This window comes from Dendrobates tinctorius, unplaced genomic scaffold (genome assembly GCF_039654945.1).
Source record: "Dendrobates tinctorius isolate UK_male_01 unplaced genomic scaffold, ASM3965494v1 ptg000144l, whole genome shotgun sequence".
NCBI lineage: Eukaryota > Metazoa > Chordata > Amphibia > Anura > Dendrobatidae > Dendrobates > Dendrobates tinctorius.
In genome coordinates, this window is record NW_027361811.1 from 12,432,501 (window position 1) to 12,446,965 (window position 14,465).

Genomic DNA, 14,465 nt, shown 5'->3' on the forward strand with positions numbered 1-14,465 from the left:
CTTGATTCTCCATTGGGAAGAAGGATTAGCATGGAACATAAGGAGAATAAGAGAACAAGGACCAGGGTTAGAGGAGAACCCTTTTCAAGTTCTAAGCGCAAGGCCGGGGTCCGGTCCCCGAGGTTGTACGGATACTAATGGTCCTGCAGCAGACACCGGAGGAATAGAAGTAGTGACCACTTTATTCCCACCTTAGACTTGGGGGCACAACAGCAACATATTAGTGAGCCTGGAGTTAGTAGCAAGGAGTCCCCAAAGTAGGCTACAGCTGTCTGCCGTACAAGTAGAGTTCATAGGAACATCTGACAGGAGGAACTCCAGGGTAACTCAGTACTAGGAGTACTTCATTCAAAGGCGCTATAAGAGGAGACAATCAGAAAAGGCACATATGTTGGCGGAGTGTTGGAAAGGAGTACTTCATCTTGCCTGGAGGTTGGCTGAGCTCCTGACCCGGAGGACACGGCACAGATGCGAGCACCTGTATCTACAACAGACTGTGAGTAAAGCTTTGGAACTACATGCCCTGGTGTCCTCCACTTATTCCGGCGCCAACCTGCCCAGCACTGCTACATCCCTTGCGCCTGACACTACACCATCTACGTGTCACTTCACCTACACTGCCCTGGGACTACAGCCCTGCCTGCGGAGGGCTAAAACATCACTGCTGCACCACACCATCTGTCCCAGAGGATCTGTCTGCAGCGTCGGCTTACATCTCTATTGCCGAACACCACAGGTGGCGTCACAAATCACTTATAAACTTTCACCACCATAAGCACACTGAAACAACCCCCTTTGCAATGGAGCCCCAGGGCCACCGACTGGGTCACTGCTGCCAAGATCAATCAGCCCGGTACCGAGTACCCCACGGCCCTGGTGAGTGAGGGCGCTCCAAAAGCCCACATAGAATTTTCTAAAAAACACATGAAGAAAGTCTATGAGAAATAAGATTCTCTGGTCTGAAGATAGAACTTTTTGGTGATAATTCTAAGCGGTATGTGTGGAGAAAACCAGGCACTGCTCATCACCTGCCCAATACAAACCCAACAGTGAAACATGGTAGTGACAGCATCATGCTATGGGTGTGTTTTTTTGGCTGCAGGGACAGGACAACTGGTTACAGTTGAAGGAAACATGAATGAGGCCATGTACAGAGATATCCTGGATGAAAACTTCTTCCAGAGTGCTCTGGACCTCAGACTTGGCCGAAGCTTCACCTTCCAAGAAGACAATGACCCTAAGCATACAGCTAAAATAACAAAGGAGTGGCTTCAGAACAACTCTGTGACCATTCTTGACGGGTCCAGCCAGAGCCCTGACATAACCCAATTCAGCATCTCTGGAGAGACCTGAAAATGGCTGTTCACCAACGTTCACCATCCAACCTGACGGAACTGGAGAGGATCTGCAAGGAAGAATGGCAGGGGATCCCCAAATCCAGGTGTGAAAAACTTGTTGCATCATTCCCAAGAAGACTCATGGCTGTACTAGTTCAAAAGGGTGCTTCTACTCAATATTGAGCAAAGGGTCTGAATATTTTTCTTTTTTCATAAATTTGCAAAATTGTTTACATTTCTGTTTTTTTTCAGTCAAGATGGGGTGCAGAGGGTACATTAATGAGAAAAAAAGGACTTTTTTGAATTTACCAAATGGCTGCAATGAAACAAAGAGTGAAAAATTTAAAGGGGTCTGAATACTTTTCATACCAACTGTATTAAGCTGATAAATAAAAGAATGAAAAAACTTCATGGGGCTCTCTTCATTTTGATAACCAGCAAATGTATAGCAGACATCTGTGAGCTGATATTGCCAGTCTGGGAAGGTTCATGGTTTTTGGGCCCTTCTCAGCCTAAAAATACCAGCGTGTGGTTTATATCAGCTGTAATTTGTCAAAAAGCATCAAGCCCTTATGTTAGTAATTGAGATGTGTCTATCAGATACCTCCAAACCCCCAATACTAACCCAGTATTAAAAAAAAAACACACACACAATACTTTATTTGAATAAACACTCCCCTACACTTTCCCTGGTTCACCAAATTATTAAAAAAAAAAAACAACCCATGCAGGTTTGACATAGTCCTGGGAACCTGACATTATCCAGGGAAACCAACATAGTCCACAAATGGAAACCTGAAAAACAAAGAAAGAAATAAAAACAATATACTGTCCCTCATTCACCAATTTATAAAAAAAAAAAATTCCCATGTAGGTCTGACATAGATCAGCTTTTTCCGAATTCGGCCCTGGTGACTGTGAATAGCAGTAACATTACTGCTATTTACAGTTGCTGGGTACTGACGTCACCACTTATCAGAGTCGCCGGCTCACACTATGCTTCATGAGACCCGGCAACTCTGAACAGCCGTAAAGTCAGTAGCGAAAATGGTCATCAGAGTCACAGAGTCATGCTGCTCTCTGAGATAATTGGTGACTCTGATGAGCATTGCTGCTATTCACAGTTGCTGGGGCCGGATTCGGGGAATGCTGGACAATGTGGGAATATTTTTTTTAATAAGTTGGTGAACGTGGGACAATCTCTTGCTTTTATTTCACTATTTTTATGTTTTTAAGATTTCCATTTGTGGACTATGGTGGATTCTCAGGACTATGTCTGACCTGGATGGATTTTTTTTAAATAAATTGGTGAACCAGGGAAAGCTTGCGGTAGTGTTTATTCAAATAAAGTATTTTTTGTGTGTTTCTCCATTCCTAACACCAGGGCTTGATGCCAGCTGTAATTTTTGACAAGTCACAGCTGACATTAACCCCAACTATCGTTACCCCGATTGCCAACGCACCATCGCAATCAGGAAGAGCCGAGGCAAAGTGCCGCTATTGGCGCATCTAATCTGCTGTGCCACTTTTTGGGCAGCTGGGGGTTGCTATTTTTAGGGCCCAATAATCATGGACCTTCGCAGCTTGTTAATATCAGCTCACAGCTGTCTGCTTTATGTTTGCTGGTTATCAAAAATGGGGGGAACCCCATTTAACTTTTTATTTATTATTTTAATACATGTACAGTAACCCACACACCAAATGTCGTCATGACAGGCACAGGTGTCTTCAGTGAGACCCTGGCCGTCATGGCAACCCATTGGCCCACCACGTTCATGTCAGGGGAGTGCCGATGTGCGCATAGAATGATGCTCTGATGTGCGCATAGAATAACGCTCCCCCTGCAGGTGCACTGTAAAATCCGCTGTTAAAAATTGAAAGTGGAATTTACCAGGTTAATATCTTAGCTCCGCCCACATCTGTAAGAGGCAGATGATGGGCAATTATCACGCACATCATCTCCTGGCAAAGGTGTGGGTTCAGCTTGCAATGACTCATCAAAGTCAGGGAGCTGTCACATGACTAAGGCTGGTTTCACACTTGCGTTGTGTAGCCTACGTTTACCTATTTTTAATATTGGGTACGCAGGCCATGCGGATGTATGCTGACACATCCACTGTTAGGGCTTGCGGAACACACCTAATAATATAAAGCAGAGGCTAGGTGCTTTTGCAGCCCGGGGTCCACTGTGCAGAGATGGTAAACTGCTGCTAGTAATGGTGGATCTAATATGGCGGTATAATAGAGGAACACACGGGGTTAACTTCCTCCTGTGTGTCCAGAGGCGGACTCTGTTACCTCACAAATACCTGTTACCGCCAAATATTGATGTTGTGGCCTGTTTAAGCTCACAGAGTACAGCAGTGTGAACACTAGTGTATAGTCACAGGACTCTACCCCTGAGAAACTGGGTCAGAGTCCCTCTAGACACACTAGTGCTCGGCACCGGAACTGCGGTGCCAGGAGGAAACAAATAAATAGATAAAGCACACTATGTGCGCGCAGCACCACGCTAGCGAATGCCACTAACCACCCGGACAAGGAAGGAAAGTGCTTAACTTGAGCACAGCCCCGCACAGGCGGTGACTGTAACCTGCGGTGGTGCGACACCATCGGACGCTAGTGTGTGCAGAGTACCAGGAGCACAGTGGCGTGAGCACAGCCACCCTTTGGCACTGACTCTAACTCTTAATCCCTATAACAACAGACACAACCAAGGGTAGGGGTTTCAAATGAGTCAGTCACCAGATACATGCATCCATCATCATACACACCATGAGCATTAGAGTCTATACTAGCGCATGGCCGTGCGGCTATGTGACTCTTTTATAGCTGCGTCCTTCCGGGACCTTCCTAGTGGTCCAATGGGAGCAGCAATAGGTCCTGAGCATGTGACCTTAGACCTCCAATGAGAGGACGTCAAACAGGCATGCTCAGTGAGCCAAAAAAAGGACTTGGTCGCTGCTGGCTATTGCAGGTTACAATAGCTGAACCCTGATTAGCAGCAGGAACCAAGCCAACAGTAGAAGACTGAGCAAGATGCTGGGAATGACATCTTTGCTGAGCAGGCTCCTTTGTGGCTGGAGAGGAATGGGAGACCTCAGAGGGCAAGGCTTGGGATTCCTCCTGTGCAGAGGCAGGAACCTGACGCCTAACATCCACATGCGTCATTTAATGCTACGCCGAACGCAACATGTTGCATTTCATTGTGGTCGGTGGGCATGTCAAAACTACGCATGTGGATGTGTCAGCATGGCCTACATACCCAATGTTAAAAATAGGTATGCAGGATGCTTGGAGATGTAGGTGGAGCTAAAGGAAGAGGTGCAGCATTGAGCGGGGCTTAACAGAGGGAGGAAGTAAGCTGCCATCTGCAGCGCTACACAACAAAAGTATGAAGCTAGCCTTACTCAGTATGTCGGTAATGGGTTAAGATTTCTTTATAACATTATAGTAATTTTATAGCTGACCCCATCAGAAACACTATATAAATAATGCATTATGCTCAATATGATGATTGTTTCACTCAAATTAGCAGAGCTCACATTTCTGCCATTCCGAATATTTATTGTCAGTACTGGTTTTAAGTACACATGTGATTACTATGGGCATTGTAGCTTGTAGCCTTCTATGTATATAGTGAATGTAAAAAAATCAGTATATAAAAATAATGAGCACAGTGTGACCCCGCTGAGATACAGAGATAAATGGGCTGCAGTATGCCAATTATTCATCGCTGACTCTTAGCATGCCTACAGTTTAAAAAAGCTATTTACAGAATATTGTGATCACAAAATAAGTAACCACATACTATATATTTAATGAGTCAATAGGTTAGGCCAGTATCTGTCTCATCAGAGTCGGTGTTGCCACAAGTGATAAATCACGTTTTGTTATAATGAGATTCTTTGAATTACGGCACTTTCCTATCAGCAATTTTGATAAATTGTTCACTTTGAATAAAACGTATGCTCCCATGTTTATCAATCCGTAAGATATGTATTAAATATAGAACCCTCAGGTTATCAGTAATGCTACTAAATTCATAGGAGTATTTCTTTAAAAGATTATAGGTAAATCATTAAAATGGATCTTTCATCAGGCTATGAAGTTCTACACTATGTAAGGGCAGCCTAAAATTATCATTTTCCTGCTCAAACTTGTATTTACTTGTCAACTGTTGTGATAGTTATGGAGTTTCTCAATGTAGAAGGTACAATGCCACAAAATGCATTAAAGGGGTTGTCCCATGAATAAAGTACATTTTAATCAATAGATTTGGTAATTAAAATAAGTTCCACAACTTATGGATATGCAAAAAAATGTTCCTTTGCTGAGATAATCTTATACATGTGCCCCTGCTGTGTACTGTGTAATGGCCGTGTCTGACTGTGCAGGAACATGGTCTGATCATACCACATCTCCGGGGCAGGGGAGGAAGCCAAAGTGTATACAGATATTACAGCACAGGATCGCGGCTGATTCTGTGAGATAAAGCATTTCCCTGCCTGCTTTTAAATAATGTTTTACCTCAAAGAAAGGACAGCATGGGATCGAAGCTGACTCTAGCAATATACTTTCTTTTACTTCCTCCCCTGCCCAGGAGATGTGATATAATCAAACCATGTTACTGCATCGTCAGACACGGCCATTTCACAGTACATAGCATAGCTTCCACCCATCCCGGATTCAGTGGGACTGTCCGGATTTGAGGACTCAGCCCTGCCATATCGACACATCAGAGTTTTGTCCTGGACATCTAATACCTCTCTCTTACGTTGCCATCGCTCCACTGCTCTTCCTGTAGGGGGGTAGGGGTGGGTCCTCTCTCTGTGCACTGACATAAAATACCATAGATACTCGCGTATAAGCCAAGATTTTCAGCCCATTTATTGGGGCTGAAAGTCCCTCTCTCAGCTTATACGCTAGTCATATACCGGGGGTCAGCGGGGGAGGGGGGCGGGGTGTCAGATCATACTTACCTCCCCCAGCGCATCTCTGCAGCTCCCCCGCTTCTCCCACGGTCTCCCTTCCTTCCTTCAGGGGTCATGTGGTAGTCCTCATTAAAGTCATGAATATGTGCATATTCATGACTTTAATGAGTGGTACCACGTGACCGCTGAAGGAAGAAAGGGAGACCGTGGGAGAAGCAAGGGGGCTGCAGAGACCGCACCAGGAGGGGGTAAGTATATGCAGTATTCACCTGTCCCCATTCCAAAGCTGCCCATCGCTGTCTGCTGCATCCTCTGTCAGTGACGTTCAGGTAGCAGAGGGCGCAATGACGTGGTTAGTGCGCGCCTGAACAATCACTGACAGAGGATGCGGCAGACAGCAGTGAGCAGCATTGGACCGGGAACAGGTGAATATCACTGGTGCCAGGGTCATGAGCCAGCGGTGACACCGGCACCTGGTCCCCAGCAATGAGAGGTAAGTATGCCATTTTTTTTTATTTGCAGCAGCAGCGGCAGCAGCAGCATATGGGTCAAAATCTCTGGAGCATCTTATGGGGGCAAAATCTCTGGAGCATCTTGTGGGGGCATAATCTATGGAGCATCTTGTGGGGGCATAATCTATGGAGCATCTTATGGGGGCAAAATCTATGGAGCATCTTATGGGGGCATAATCTATGGAGCATCTTATGGTGGCATAATCTATGGAGCATCTTATGGGGGCATATTCTATGGAGCATCTTATGGGGGCATATTCTATGGAGCATCTTATGGGGGCATAATCTATGGAGCATCTTGTGGGGGCATAATCTATGGAGCATCTTATGGGGGCAAAATCTATGGAGCATCTTATGGGGGCATAATCTATGGAGCATCTTATGGGGGCATAATCTATGGAGCATCTTATGGGGGCATATTCTATGGAGCATCTTATGGGGCATAATCTATGGAGCAACTTATGGGGCCATAACCTTTACGGAGCAGCATATGGGGCATATTCTGTGGAGCTTCTTATTAACCTTTGTGCAGCATTATATGGGGTGTATTTTGTATGGAGCATCTTATGGGGCCATTATGAACTGTATGGATCATTATTTGGGGCTCCTGACTCAATATGGATATTCAGAAACATTTAACTTACTGATGTCTCAAGTAATTTTACTTTTATTTGTATCTATTTTTATTTTTGAAATTTACCAGCAGCTGCTGCATTTTCCACCCTAGGCTTATACGTGAGTCAATAAGTTTTCCCAGTTTTTTGTGGCAAAATTAGGGGGGTTGGCTTATACACAAGTATGCATGGTAAATTATACTGTTTATTTGTATGCGATCGGATCTCCCCAGAACTCAAACTCATGTTTCCATACAGTAGCTTTAGCTTTGAGCCAAACCAATAATGATGTAGATAGTAGAATTTTATAATATTTGTTTATTTTACTCATTTATATATTGACCTGTATTCCAGGCAGTGAACCCAAATGCAGATTATATATGTACATAGAGATGCATTAAATATAGCAGTGTATTTCTATGTGAATTAGAGGTGAAAAAGAGATATTTTTGATCCTATAAAATTACTAAAAACAATAAAAAGCCATTACAAAAATGTATTTTTTTTTTTTCCGCAACCCACTTAAAAAAGACCACTGCCACCAAAAATGCAAATGATGCTTCTCTTTAGCGTTAATGTAACATCCTTTTCAGCAAAGCACTGTATTTAACACCAGCCTACATGATGACTTCCTCCCTGGCATGAAGAATAAAACATTAGGTAGACGTTCCGGAGACTTCATCTTGCTTCTCTGCTCAACTTTAGGTTCTCGAAGAGTTCAGGTGTAATCACAGCCTTCTGTTGTAAGAGAAAGCACCATCTGCCGAAGAATTCTGTGAGCAGTGTAATGTCTCCCCGGAGAGGGTTTAGCATTCAATTCACAAGGAAGAATGGCAAAGGCGTGTAAACAAAAGTAGACAAGTGAAGCAGTAAAGGATGGGCTGTGTTTTAAATATTCAATATGTTTCTTTATAGAGGAAAATCCTGTTACGCTCCTTTAATACTTCCAGAGCCTGGTGCGGTTTTCTAATAAATCAATGTTTTGTTTTTTGCGAATTCATTTACATTCAGTGGATGGGAACATTGTCACTTCTATTTATTCAAGAATTGCATTACTTCTTCAAAGTTCTTCATTTATTTTTTAACATATGGTCAGTAAAGACTATTTAGCACAATGTATAGTGAACCATTGTACACTTTGTTTTTGTACTGGACTAAAGTCTTGCTTCTTTGTTATTGTATCATGGTGTATTAGTATACTTTGTATGCACTGTTTGCAAAAAAAAACAACTGAGACTGCATTGGATGGACCACTGACTGCAAGATACAGTGGTAAAGTCAATTTCTGTCAATTAGCAAGCCCAGCATAAAGACTATCAATGAGGTGGAAAGTAATCTGTTCTATTAACAGCTGCAGCCAAGGGTCCACCTCTGGGGCACGTGTGGGTAATCTCAGCTGCCAGGCCCTCGGGTATTACTGTGTGCTTAGTGCCTAAGTCTACCCATGTAGAAAGGGATATAAACAAGTGTAACACTATGCTAATACAGTTTCACAGGTATGCTGCTGACATTCATTGGAAATCAATATTGTCTAGGAAATGGAAATAATTGCAGATATGCCCTAGACTACCTAAAATAAAGAAAACTCACCCACATAAATCCCAAACAAGTCCTTTTCCAGCAGTTGCTCACCTTCTGCTCATCTGTTTTTCCTTGTCTCATCCTCGTAAATGGCTGGAGATGATTGTTTAGCCAATCACCTCTGAGGTGGGCCATTGCTGTTACCAGTAATTGGGAGAGTAATTTATGAGAGGGTGAATATTGATTCTTTTCATTTCATAGAAGGTAGTTTTGGATATTTCAGCACAACGTTAAATTCAGTGAACCCCTTTAAAAGAAATTTGACAGCAGGATTTTGCTATTTAATCTGAGGACAGCATGAGGTAGGAGTTAAAACACAGATTTCAAAGATGTGTCACTTATCAGGTTTTCAATGGAGGTTTTAACACCAGGACATCATTGCTGTGACTAGCTGGCCCTGTGAGCACTGGTCCCACCCAGCCCTTTCCTGTGATAAGCAGCTCACTCTCAATACACAATGTACATTCAAAGCCCAGTGTGGGCGGGGTTAGCTTGCTCAGCTCTGCTTCATGTTGCATTTAAGAATTCTGATTGTGACAGAACCTCTGCACCCAGTAATCTAAGTGATACATCATTGGATTCAGAGTCTCTTTGCCTACATTATGCTGCTCTCAGATGAGAACCTGCGGACAGATTCGCTCTAATGCATATTATTTTTTTGAAAGTTTTGCAGTTAACTCTTTTCAGTGTTGGAAAACAATGTGGCCGATATAAACTTGCTAGATATACTGCATGTCTGCACAGAAGAAGCATATGGACACTGTGCAGTATCTCTGAAAAACGGATTTATATGCTGTATATGTGTGATATATTTGGGTGTAAACATGGCCTAAGCAGTAGTTAGGGAACTTTACTGTTTTTGTTTTTTTTTAGAACTGATCTTGCCAAAAAAGATATACACTTTGATTTGGTTTATATCTAATGTGAAAAGTAGATTTACAATAATTGTCTGGTTGGAAGGCTGGAGAAGGTGGGTAGCTATATGGGTTTAGAGCTAGCAGTCACATGGGAAGAGGCCTAAGGATAAGAGGACACATACATAATGACGTGAGGGCTACATAGTTGTCACGTTGCGATAAGCAAGTTGCCATGACTGAGACTTGCCAGAAATCCAGCTCTCTTGGGTTTGTAGAGACTTGATGCTGATGACCATTGGTCACAAAGCTACCACAATTATCTTCATTATGTTGTAATCTAACAATCACAATAATGTGATCTTTGGACTTGCGGCAGCCAACTAGGCTGAGTAACCCTAGCCTAAATATTACATGGTAGTTGGGTGCTCAAAATACGTTTTGCAAAATGGTGCAGAATAACTGGCTACATGTAAAGGGTCACAGATAAAAAGAAGCATACATGGAAGCAATTTAATTGCGATATAGTCTTCAAGAAAGTGAGGTTGGGAAGGAACAATTGATTGTGGTTTGTCCTGAAGAAGAAGTATGTGAACTTCGAAGCGCGTTGACAATAAAGCCGCACTTGAATGTCACCTGGATTCCTTGGTTATTTGTCCACAATCTCCAGTGTCATTATTGGTCTTCTTGACAGAAAAAAAACCCCTATTCCTTATTTAATTATCTTACAAACGGATCCAGAACAGATTTGGTTTGTCATCCTTTTTCGTTTCATTTGTACTGGATTCATTTTTACTGCAATAGTCTATGAACGACTCTACGAATCATAGCATGGACTGTTGCTAAAGAAATGGATTTGTTAACGGTTGACACGACAGATGTGCATCCATTTATTATCCATTTCCCATGGTTTTCAAAATTAAACTAAAACAATTTTGCACTTCATTTTTTGATCCAGCTAAAAAACGGACAGTGGCTGGATTAAAGTCAAACGGAAGACATTTCAGGACATTCTTGTCCCCATCCAAATGAATGGATCTTGTTCTTAATCATTTTATTTCCATTTTTGTCCTCCCAAAATAGAAAAAACTATTGGATATGTGAGCATTGCCTCAGTCCATTACAAGGTTTAAAAAAGCTAACCGTATCCAAGCCATATCACTTATGAACCATGATCATTTTCCTTTGGTCCCCATCAGTTATATCTACAGCGTCGCCTATTATCTCATAAATATACAGTACATATATCCATTTATATATTTGTTCTGAAAGAAGGAAATAAGTGTGATTACATAGAATTCCCAGACGTCTGGCTCGTAATATCTTTAGTGATTTTTTTTTTCAGGAAAACTCTATTCTCTTTGAAAGTCTTTTTTGTCTTCTGTCACTTTCTGTACTGTAGCATTTGCTGAGTAATTTCAGATGTCTCCTTATGAAAGATGTTGAAGCTGCACCAGATGGCTTAGACAGGTTTACTGTCTGACACAAAGGTAGTGTGACTTAACTATGTAGCTCAGACAGATGATGATGTACTTTACTCTCAGAATACGTTACAATGACAGTTTTCTGCTTAGTAGGTCAAGTAAAATGTGCTCCAGTATGGCAGAAGAAAAATCCATGGAAATCTATCTGATAATATGCAGAAAATGGGAAAACATTTTGTGAAGCACTAAAACTAAGAGCTTAAGTGGGGTTTAAAGGGAATCTGACACCAGGTTTCTGCCACCTCATCTGAGAGAAGAATAACATAGGACGATAGACCCTGATTCCGGCAAAGTGTCTCTTGCTGGGCTGCTTACTGTAGTTTTGATAAAATCACTGAAGGACAGAATCATAGAATGTTAGAGTTGGAAGGGACCTCCTGGGTCATCCTGTCCAACCCCCTGCTCAAAGCAGGATTCACTAAAACATTCCCAGACAGATGTCTGTCCAGCCTCTGTTTGAAGACATCCATTGAAGGAGAACTCACCACTTCTCGTGGCAGCCTGTTCCACTCCTTGATCACCCTAACTGTCAAAAAGTTTTTTCTAATATCTAATCTGTGTCTCTTCCCATCTGTAAAGTAATAATAATAATAATAATAATTAGCTAGACTAGCTCCAATTTAGTCCTCGATATTCATGAGGTCTGTATTACTCTGCTCCCCCACCACTGATTGGCAGCTTTCTGCACATGCACAGTGTACACAAAAAGCTGACAATCAGTGGTGTGGGTGTGGTTATACAGAGCTCAGCATTCAGAGAACTGGTAGAGCTTCAGCAAATAAAATAGTGATTTTATCAAAACTGCAGCAAGCAGCCCAGTGATATTTAACTGAAACCACAGTCTCTGCCCTTTCATCTTGCTGCTCTCAGATGGGGTAGAAAAAACCTAGTTACAGATTCCTTTTAAACGAAAAAATATAAACTGCAGAACTTTTACACATCTTTTACCCTGGTTTATGGTATGGAGAATTGAAGGCTGCAGTAGAATGGGGATCATAATAAAATCTATTATCAGATAGCCCATAGCTTGCACACCTCTCTTATTCATTTTCATTTGTATCTATGAGAACATCTCAGAGAAGACCTTAAATGAAGAAGTACGTCTGGTGACAGATGGTCTTTAACAACCATTTAGCCAACCTCAGGATCAATACTGGCCATTTGAAAGTATCTGTCTTGTGCCAAGCACTGAAGATAAGTGTATTCAGATTTACTGTATGTCACTGTAAGTTGTTGATTGGTTGCTTTTACTGATTTATTGTCAAGTTGGTGACTTGATTAGGAGGGACACTTAGATATTTTAATATTCATATGATAGAGACTAATTTAATTTTTTTTTCCTCTGGGTCAATATTTTCTGTTGAATCATTCAGGAGGCAATGGGTCATGTGGATTTTTCTGTAATTGAAATTCCATGTGGTTGTCTATCAGCCCCTTTAATCTCTCTGTCTAATTACTGTGCAGTCTTGTGCTATCTTGTGAGAAATTTACCATCCAGTGCATAAATACATAAATCACAAGTTGTCCTTTTCTTGCAGACTGTCTTTTACAGGAGCTGTGAGGTTACACCAGGATTTATGACAGTGGTTTGTGAAGTAACTTATTTTGCCATTTACAATTAATGAAACAACTAGGATTGTTATTGGAGCTACTATTTAACTATCTTGATATACAGTATTTTTCCATTGAGCAACTTTTACTTTATGTCTATTACAGCTGTGAAAAATAGAGCAGGGCTATAATCTGTGACTGCACCTTACCGACAGTGCCCACAAGGAGTCTAGGGTGATCTGCAAGCCAATTGATTGGCTCAGACTACTTCTTAAGGCCCCGTCTCACTAAGCGATCTCGGTAGCGAGATCGCTGCTGAGTCACAACTTTTGTGACGTAACAGCGATCTCACCAGCGAGATCGCTGTGTGTGGCAGCGATCAGCGAGCGCCCCCCCCTGCCGGTATCGCTGATCGCTGCAAGAAATCTCTGGACATTTCTTTGGTCGCTGGTCTCCCGCTGGCCAGCACGCATCGCTGTGTGTGACAGCGGGAGACCAGCGACCAGGTGTAAAATAATAAAAAAAATAAAAAATATAGTTATTCTCACCTTCCGATGTCCCGTTCAGCCATCCTGCCTCTCTCCACGCTCCGGTTCCAGTGATCCTTTGCATGAATGACCGCGAGACTTTGTCATCCCGCGAGACCGTGACATCTCGCGGTCATTCGTGCAAAGGATCACTGGGACCGGAGCGTGGAGAGAGGCGGGATGGCTGAACGGGACGTCGGAAGGTGAGAATAACTATATTTTTTATTTTGATACTATTTTCTACAGCGATAGCAAGCGATGCCGGGCGCTCGGCATCGCTGTGCTGATCGCTGGTGAAGCTGTCTGTGTGACAGCTCACCAGCGATCACATAGCGACTTACTAGCGATCCTGACACCTTCATATCGGTGTCGGGATCGCTGGTGAGTCGCTTAGTGTGACGGGGCCTTTAGGCCAGGATCACACTACTGTGTGTTATGCGAGAAACTTGCATGAGTCTCTTGCATCAACACCCGGCGCTGCTGCCGACACTCAGGATCAGAGCTGCGGCTCCATGTATTTCTATGCAGCCGCAGTTCCAGTCCTGAGTGCCTGGAGGCAACGCCGGGTATTGATGCCAGAGACTCATGTGAGTTTCTCGCATCACACATGGTAGTGTGATCCTGACCTTACTCTGTCTTTATTTGTTACACATTGCTGCTCTGTTTTTCCATGTCTGACTCTAATCAGGACTTTGTAGTAGACACTATTATAGATTTACTTTGCCTGGCTCTGCTCTTGTTCTTCAAGTGCCTCCAGTTTGTCTACATCTCTGAAGGTTGTCATCAAAGGCATCTAGGACATGTTCTTACTTCAATCTGTGTGCAGGTGAATCTTAAAGGGAATCTTTCAATAGGATCAAGTCTCCTAAGCCGTCTATATGGAGATATAGGTCCTATGAAGCTCAATAAAATGATACCTTGATATCTTTAATGTGATTTCTGCAGAGCTGTGTGTGATTATACCTGACACATCTGCAGCTTCCATCTCACAGGCAGTCAGTGTGGCAATAGTGTTGCAATACAGCAGAGCTGTGAGAGCTGCATCTGCGAACGTATTTGTTATAAGACAGA